This window comes from Arvicanthis niloticus, chromosome 15, assembly GCF_011762505.2.
Source record: "Arvicanthis niloticus isolate mArvNil1 chromosome 15, mArvNil1.pat.X, whole genome shotgun sequence".
In the NCBI taxonomy this organism is placed as follows: domain Eukaryota; kingdom Metazoa; phylum Chordata; class Mammalia; order Rodentia; family Muridae; genus Arvicanthis; species Arvicanthis niloticus.
The window spans coordinates 41910103-41918499 of NC_047672.1; positions in this window are offsets into that span (position 1 = coordinate 41910103).

Here is an 8397-nt window from a genome sequence, read left to right on the forward strand (position 1 = left end):
CTCAACTCTATATTGAATTGCTCTGCTTGGCCTCCACCTACATTGGCAATCTGTTCTAATCTTCTGCCTCCATTTATTCTCTGGCTTCAAAAGCCTCTGCTGGCCTGCACTGAACTGCACAAACTAAACTACCTGAACTGATCAGAACTCAACTGAACTCCCCTGCATTGCCTGAGCTCACCAAAATTGTACTCCCTGAAATTCCTTTAGATTAGCCTTTCCTTCCTTTGTTGTTCTCATGAGAGAACAACATGAGAGCACATCCTATCTCTGACTCATTCTGTCAAATCATTCTCTGATTCATCACTTTGTCCTTTAATTAGTGCTGGAGACGAGTTGAAATCTTCCCACGGACGTTTCGCCTAAGCTTGAGGGAGTGCAGCTTCCACAAGGAAGTGTAGCTTGTCTGCTCCTGATAAGGAAACAGCAGAGTACTGGAACGAGAAAAAACACAGGATGTCTCTTCGGGTGGGTGACATCAATAGGAGAAAAGACCATAGGTTGTCCCCCCAGATGGCTAACTTGGATATACTCCCTTTTTCCTCGTATTGTACTCCATCCCCATTTCTTTGTTAGGAATTATATAAGTTGAGAGTTGCTTTTGCATTAAATCAGACCTTGACAAGCCTCTGTTTGCTTGGTCTCGCTTCTTTCTCACGCCCATGTTCTTTTTCAGGTGAGGTCCCCCTTGATACCCACGAATAACTAGGAACCGCAGGTCGGGTTCAAATTAGATGTCACTTTCATACATGGCTGCTTCCTTCTATAAACTAACCTTACTGAAATTGTTTAGAACTAATGCTATATGTTGTGTCTTAATTGCAGCCAGATTGAACAAACCTAGAAGGTCTTTGGATGTGATCAGAGCAGCCATGTTTGTGGATTAACATTCCTCTATATGCCAGAAACATGTAAGAAGATGTCTGACCAGCCAGGTTTCCTAAATTCTACAATCTTTCTTCATATGTGCCAAAATTTACTTATTATTGTCATTTACCATTGCTATATTGAACAGTAGTACAAGTCTTCTTGCTTTTATGTAACTAGAAATTTTTGTCCTTTTTCCCCAGTCATCTCCAAGTTTTCTCAGCATCTGATAATTATTCTACATTCACATTGTTTTTTTTTTTTTTATACTTTTATTCACTGAATATAGCAAACTTTTTGCAGATTCTGCTGGAGGAATGAATGTTTTAGTTAGGACTAGTCAAAAGTACCAAGAAGTGATAAATGCAGCTGCAGTAAGTAGTAAAGTGACAAAGGAGCTTTTAAAAATAAGAACATAGTGCTTTGGTACTCATCATATGCTTGAGAATCCATGGAGGAGTAGGTAGATTTGATAAATGTAGTGCTGTATTTGGAGCTAGCTAAAATTTCTTTCAGTCTATTAAATGTTACTCATTTCATGCTACTGCTACTGCTGTTTATGTGTTGCGTATATTAGGTACATACATACATACATACATATATACTACACACATATGTACAACTATATACACACACATACATATATACATACATGTGTATATATATACATACACAAATCAATATTAGTCTTCTATTAAAACATCCAGGAAAATAAGACAATAAATCAATGAGGCCACTTCTACTGGGTTCTTTAAATTTTGGACATGAGTTTTCTATGGCTAATAAAAATGTTATTATTTTAAGTAATTGATTAATTGTTCCTATATCCTGATCACAGCTCCTCCTCTCTCTTTATGTCTAGTCCCTGTTATTCCCCTCTCCTCCTGATCCCCCCTCTTTTTCACCTCAGAGAAGTAGAGGCCTCCCATGGATATGAACTGGTCTTGGCATATAAAATTTTAGTAGAATTAGGCCTTACTTAGTAGAATAGGAATTGTTTTCCTATTGAAACTAGGAAGGCAGCCCATTTAGGAGAAAGAGATCTGAAGGCAGGCAACAGAGTCTGAGGCAGACCCAGTTGGAGTCATTAGGGGTCTCACATGAAGACAAAGCTACATATTTGTTACATATGTGTACAGGGCCTACGTACATCCCATGCATGCTCTTTGGTTAGTTGTTCAGTCTCTGTGAGCCTTTATGTGTCCAGGTTACTTGATTCAGTAGGTTTTTCTTGTGATGTCCTTGCTTCATTTGGCTGCTTCAGTCCTTCTGACATGAGATTTCTCTAGGCTGTACCTAATGTTCCTATACTAGGCTCCTTTCTGCAAATAGAGGAGAATATCATGAATAGTATCAAGAGTGGGCTTTCTCTCATGGCATGGGTCTAATTTTGGGTCAATACTTGGTTGGCTATTCTTTAAAATTCTGCTCTATCTTTATCCCTGCACATATTGTAGGCAGGACAAATTAAGGGTCAGAGGTTTTTTGAGTGGATTGTTGTCATCATACCTGTGTTGGAAGTCTTGCCTGGTTACAGGAGGTGGCCATTTCAGGTTCACTATCACCTATTACTGGGAGTCTTAGTACATTCTCATAGGTTCTTGGAAGTTTCCCTTGTCCTAGGATTCTAATTCATCCCATCAATCTCCCCTATATCAATTTCAGTTCTTTCTCCCTCTCTCCTCCTATCACGTGATACCTCCTTTTCCTCTTTCATCTCCGTCTACCACCCAGTTTTCTCTCTCCATTCTCCCCTGATGTCTATCCTATTTGCTATTCTCAGTGAGATTCAAGCATCATCCTTTTGGTCCTCCTTGTTATTTAGCTTCATTGGGCCAGTGGATCATTGTATGGTTGTCCTGGACTTATTGTCTAACATCCACTTATAAATGAGAGCATGCCAAATGTGTTTTTCTATGTCTGAGTTACTTCATTCAGGATGGTGTATTCTATTTCTACCCATTTTCTTGCAAATTCCACGATGTCATTGTTTTTAATAGCTGAGTAATATTACATTGTTCAAATGTACCACATTTCTTTACCTATTCTTTGGTTGAGGTACGTCTAGGTTGTTTCAGTTTCTGGCTATTACAAATAAAGCTGCTATGTACAAAGTTGCGTAAGTGTCCTTGTGGTATTGTAGAGTGTCATGTGGGTATAGACCCATTTAGGTATATGGTCTAGCTGAGTCTTGAGGTAGAACTATTTGCAATTTTCTGAGAAACTGCCAAATTTATTTCCAAGATGGTTTAACATGTTTGCACAACCATCAATAATGGAGGAGTGCCTCCCTACTCTGCATCCCAGCCAACATGAGCTGTCAACTGAGTTTTTGATCTTAACCATTCTGACAGGTATAAGGTAGATATCTCAGAGTCTTCTTGATTTACATTTGCCTGATGACTGGGATATTGGACATTTCTTTAAGTACTTCTTAGCAGTTAGAGATTCCTCTGTTGAGAACTCTCTGTTTATATATGCACATATTTTTAAAATTGGGTTGTTTTGTTATTTTCTAGTTTGAATTCTTAATATATTTTAGAAATCAGTCCTCAGTCTAACAAAGGGATAGTGAAGATGTTTTTCCATCTTATAGCCTGCTGTTTTGCTATTGATGGTGCCCTCTGCCTTATAGAAGCTTCTCAGTTTCATGAAGTCCAACTCATTAATTCTTTATCTTAGTGCCTGAGTTCTTGGTGTTCTATTCAGGAAATTGTCTCCTGTGCCTATCTATTAAAGGCTATTACCAGCTTTCTGTTCTATCATTTTTAGTGTATCCAGTTTTATGTTGAGGTTTTTTATCCATTTGGACTTGAGTTTGTAGCATAATAAATATGAATATTTTGCATTCTTCTTTTTTAATTTTATTTTATTTTTCAGAGCTGAGGACTGAACCCAGGACCTTGGGCTTGCTAGGCAAGTGCTCTACCACGGAGCTAAATCCCCAATCCCCTTTTGCTTTCTTCTACATGCAGACATCCAGTTAGATCAACACAATTTATTGAAGATGCTTCCTTGTTTCTATTATGTATTTTGGGTTCTTTATGAAAATTCAAGTGACTGCCAGTGTGTGGATTTATTCCTGAACCTTTCATTTAATTTCATTCATCAACCTGTGTGTTTTTGTACCATGAGAGTTTTAATTACTATTGCTCTGCAGTACATTTTAAAAGCAGAGATTATTGTTACTCCAGGAGTTTCTTTTATTGTAAATGATTGCTTATTCTATCCTGTTCCCCTACAGTAGACTGACAGCATGTCTCTCATACTTTCTTTTTTTCTCTTGGAATATTATTGTCATATCATTAATGTATAATGTCATATTATCAATATATAATATTGTCATAATGTCATATCATTAATACATATTATAATGATTATATGAATGTACATATTAATTTATTATATTGATTATATATTAATAGATATAAAATCATGACAAAATTAGAACATTAATTATAGTGTTCCAGGAAGATATTATTTCATGCTATCATGTAAACCAGACCAATATTCAAAGTTGAAAAAAATTTTTGACAATTTGAAAATCCAGTTCTTTCTTCTGATTTGCCCTCTACAATGTTATTGGCATCTACTATGAATGTAAAATTGGAATGATTAGCATTTTAAGAATTCTGACTTAATTTTGAATAACTTTTAGATAAATTATTTTGTTCTTGTACCTTGTTCTTAAAGATAAAGGTCTTAGTGAAAATAAGGCATTGTTTGGAGAAGGAAATTAGTGTTTCCTATAGTGAGAAAATTATGCATGTGTAGCAAAATCATTAACAAAGAAACACAGGTATGAAAAGTGATCCTAAAATGTGTGTTTAATATGTATTCAGATTTATGAGTTTTATAAAATTATAAATTGAATGTGCATAAAGATACTCATGGAGTAGATAATAAATAAACAAAAATTAAATGGAAATTTGTAGAATTCATAATAACAGGCTCTTACATCAAAATGTTCTCAATGAAAGACCTCTATAAGTACTGGGATATAGAAGCAAAATGAAGATGCTGTTCTACTTTCCTGAGTTCTGTGAGTGATTAAGAGCCTGAATTGTGAACCTGGAATACCGTGCTATCTGTCACTTTGTGATCATAACAGTGTCATGTTAACTCATTAGTTTACAAAAAAGAAAAATGCTTTTACTTAAATTGTTTGAGCAAATCATTGAATATTTAAATTGAGTGTTACTTTGAAACTGTGTCTAGATCTCATGTTCTTATACCTGACTGTAGAAAGTAATCTTGAAGGATCAACGTCACAAAGCTGAAGTGAAAATATAAATAGAAACTACACACAGAGGGTTTCTTCTTCTTTGGTGTTGTCTGAGAATTATATACATCTGTATTAGATGTATTGATAAAAGCTTATGAATTTTCTATGTGTTTAAGTTTACTACAGAAATCAAATACAAAGATACAATAAACCACTAATGTAGACAAAAAATTTTTTGAAGTCATTGAGTACTCTGAAAAAATAAGTGTTCATAAAAGTTAGAAAACAATGTGAAACACTTAAAAGAACTGGCTAGCCAATAAGAGATTAGAAAAATTAATAAAACTAGAAAATGCAAAATAGTCACTGATACATGAAAGTAAGTATGTTACATTGTTTTTATATATTGCTAAGTTGGGTAACTCTACATATGATTTGAAAAGACATATAATTTTGGTGAGTATTAAAGTTTCCTTTTAAATTATATCAATAAATGTCTGAATAAAGGTGCTACAAAGGTACCACAAAGGTGCTATAGAACTGGAAAATACAGATGAGTATGGAAGTTAACTCTACACTTATCGTGTTATGGTGGAAGCAGATATATGATGCTGGAGGTCAAATGGTTATTAATTTAAAAGTGTAATTCCACATGGGAAACCATAGTTAAATACAGAGATGTACAAGAAAGAAGACAAGAGAATACTGGAAGAATGACATTCTAGATAATGTGTGTATATCTTTAATTAAACAGTCCTTGCTACCAAGGTCAAGATCCTCATTTACTGTGAAGCCTTCAGAGAAGACAATTAAATTAAACGTACTTCAAAAAAATTAACACACTATATACAGTGGAATAGTAGTGATAAGAGAGATCTAAGGATCTTACAAAATTGAAAGTGAGTAGTTTCTTAGTTTGTGTTGCATAATGATTCTTTATTGAAACATAAAATTAGAAATGCAATATGATTGTATGTCCATGAAACCTACAATCTGACAGAAAAGACTTCTGTTCTATAGGACACTGTTGATATGACAAATGTTAAAGAGAGAACTGTTTTTGGCTCATGCACAGTAGCTACTTATGTAGGGCCATGAAAGGGGTCTTGATTTTTGGTAGAAGCACTGGCTGGAAGTAGCCTGGAGACCCTGTAAGAGAGAGGGGCATCTATTCTGTCACACTCCCAGAATTCAGGCTCTTAACAAGTGGCATGGAACTCCATTAATTTGCACTGTACAAGTCACCTAGGGCAAGGCTTTTACCACCCCCTCCACAGGTAGAGGACGTGTCTACAGGCCTCAGCCTCAAGAGATTTACATTCTAATGAGATACCTGAAGTCCAGAGAACATGACCAATTAAGCATTCTTCCCCTTCCTCCTCCCTTCCTATTTAAGTTAGGTCCACCCTGGCTTAAGGGGAGAGAGGGTGCACATCCAGATTCAACCGTCATCCATCATGCCAATAAAGTCATTTTGGAAACCCACAGACTTTCTCAGGTTACTGGGGCCTGCCATCTTGCAGCCATCCTGAAGGACGTCCCTAAGTTCCAGCCACAGAGACCCGCATACTTGTACCACTCTGTGTTACATACATGGAGTAGAATTGTACTGTTGACCCAGAAGTTAGTTGGGTGGCCAAAAATCTAAGACTAGATAGACTAGTGTGGCCCAGAGGAAAACCAAATACTATTCTTCTGCTAAAGGAATTTAGCAATGGAATGATTCTTCATGACTTTCTGCTATATGACAAAATCTATATCTCTCTCAGCCAGCATCAGAGATGCTTCCTCCACCAGGGGATAGGAACAAAATAGAAGCCTACAGTCAGGTAAGAGCAGAGAGTTAGCTGGAACACTTAGTCCTAAAAAGATGTCTTCATTAAAATTCTCCTCTCAGGGTGCAGAGTACTCAGCTGCAGAGGAGGAAGGACATCAAGGAATCAATGCTTTCTAGGGACAACTGGTTGATACACATATAAATTCACAGAGTTTGAGGCAGCATTCATAGGGCCTGCATGGGTCTGAAATTGATAGGGTCCTAGAACTAAAAGAAGTAGACATATGTGCAAATCCCAAACTCAGAAGCTGTCTCCAATTGATATTCTTTTGTAAATCAAACATTAGAATTCTTAGCAAGAATCTTACTGAGAAAACAAACTACTCTTTGATGTAGGCCCTATGCCCAACAGTAGACAGACAGATGGCCAACAAAAAACGAACTCAATATCTTGGATAATTATTTGTCTCATCATGTTAAGTCAGAGTATTTTTGTTTATTTGTTATTGCTGTTTCATATATATTATGTATATATTGTATAAAATATATTTGCATTCATGTGGCTTGAGGTATTGGTTTGTAAGGGATATGTGAGTGTGTGAAGACATGTGTCTCGATGTCTACATTAACTTCTTGTGCTTTTTCTTTGACTCTTCTTGTTTGGGTGTTTTGTCATTTTTCATTTATTTTATTAATATCTCCCCTAGAAACATGTTTATTTTTCATTGAGAGACAAAAGGAAGGTGTACCCAGATTAGAGATGATATGAGGAGAAACTAAAAAAAGTAAAGAGAGGAGGAAACCGTAAAAGAAAAAAAAGAAAGGAAAGGAATAAAGAAAAAGGAATCAAAATGAATTTCTGGTGAGAATGGATATCAATACAGCTTTGTCAAAAAACAATTTAGATGGCTCAAATTGAGAGTTGAGTTTAGAGGAACCATGTTATACATATTATACATGATATACATATATATCTCCATGTTTGATAAATAGGTAGGTAGAACGTGGTATTTTTATTTAGTGGCTTACTCTTTAGAGAACTAAAAACAGAATAAACTTGATATATGTTGCAACATTGAGGTATCAATAAACATTTTGAAAAAGGAAGAAGCCAGATGCAAAAGCGTCTACTTGAATAATTATATTTATATGTTGCCAAAAATAGGCAAATTCATGGAGATAGATATCACTCTTAGTTAGTCAATGACAGGGATGGCAGAATGGAGACATTAAATTTCTTTTTAGGTTATGGAATTTGTCTTAAAATAGTCCTGTACATAAAATACTAAAATATTCAGTAGTAAAATGATTACAGTGTCAAAGTTTATTCTAATGAACCTCAATAATATTTACAAAAATGTATGGACTTAGAAAACCAAAGATGGCATCAGTCACCCATATACAGTATGGCTCTCCAAGGAGTCTTTGAGGCTCATTGAAGAGCCAATGGGTAACACTGTAGTGGAATAGGAATATGCAGGGTCCACAATAGCTCTGAAACAACTAAGAAAAAAATAGGCAAGTATTA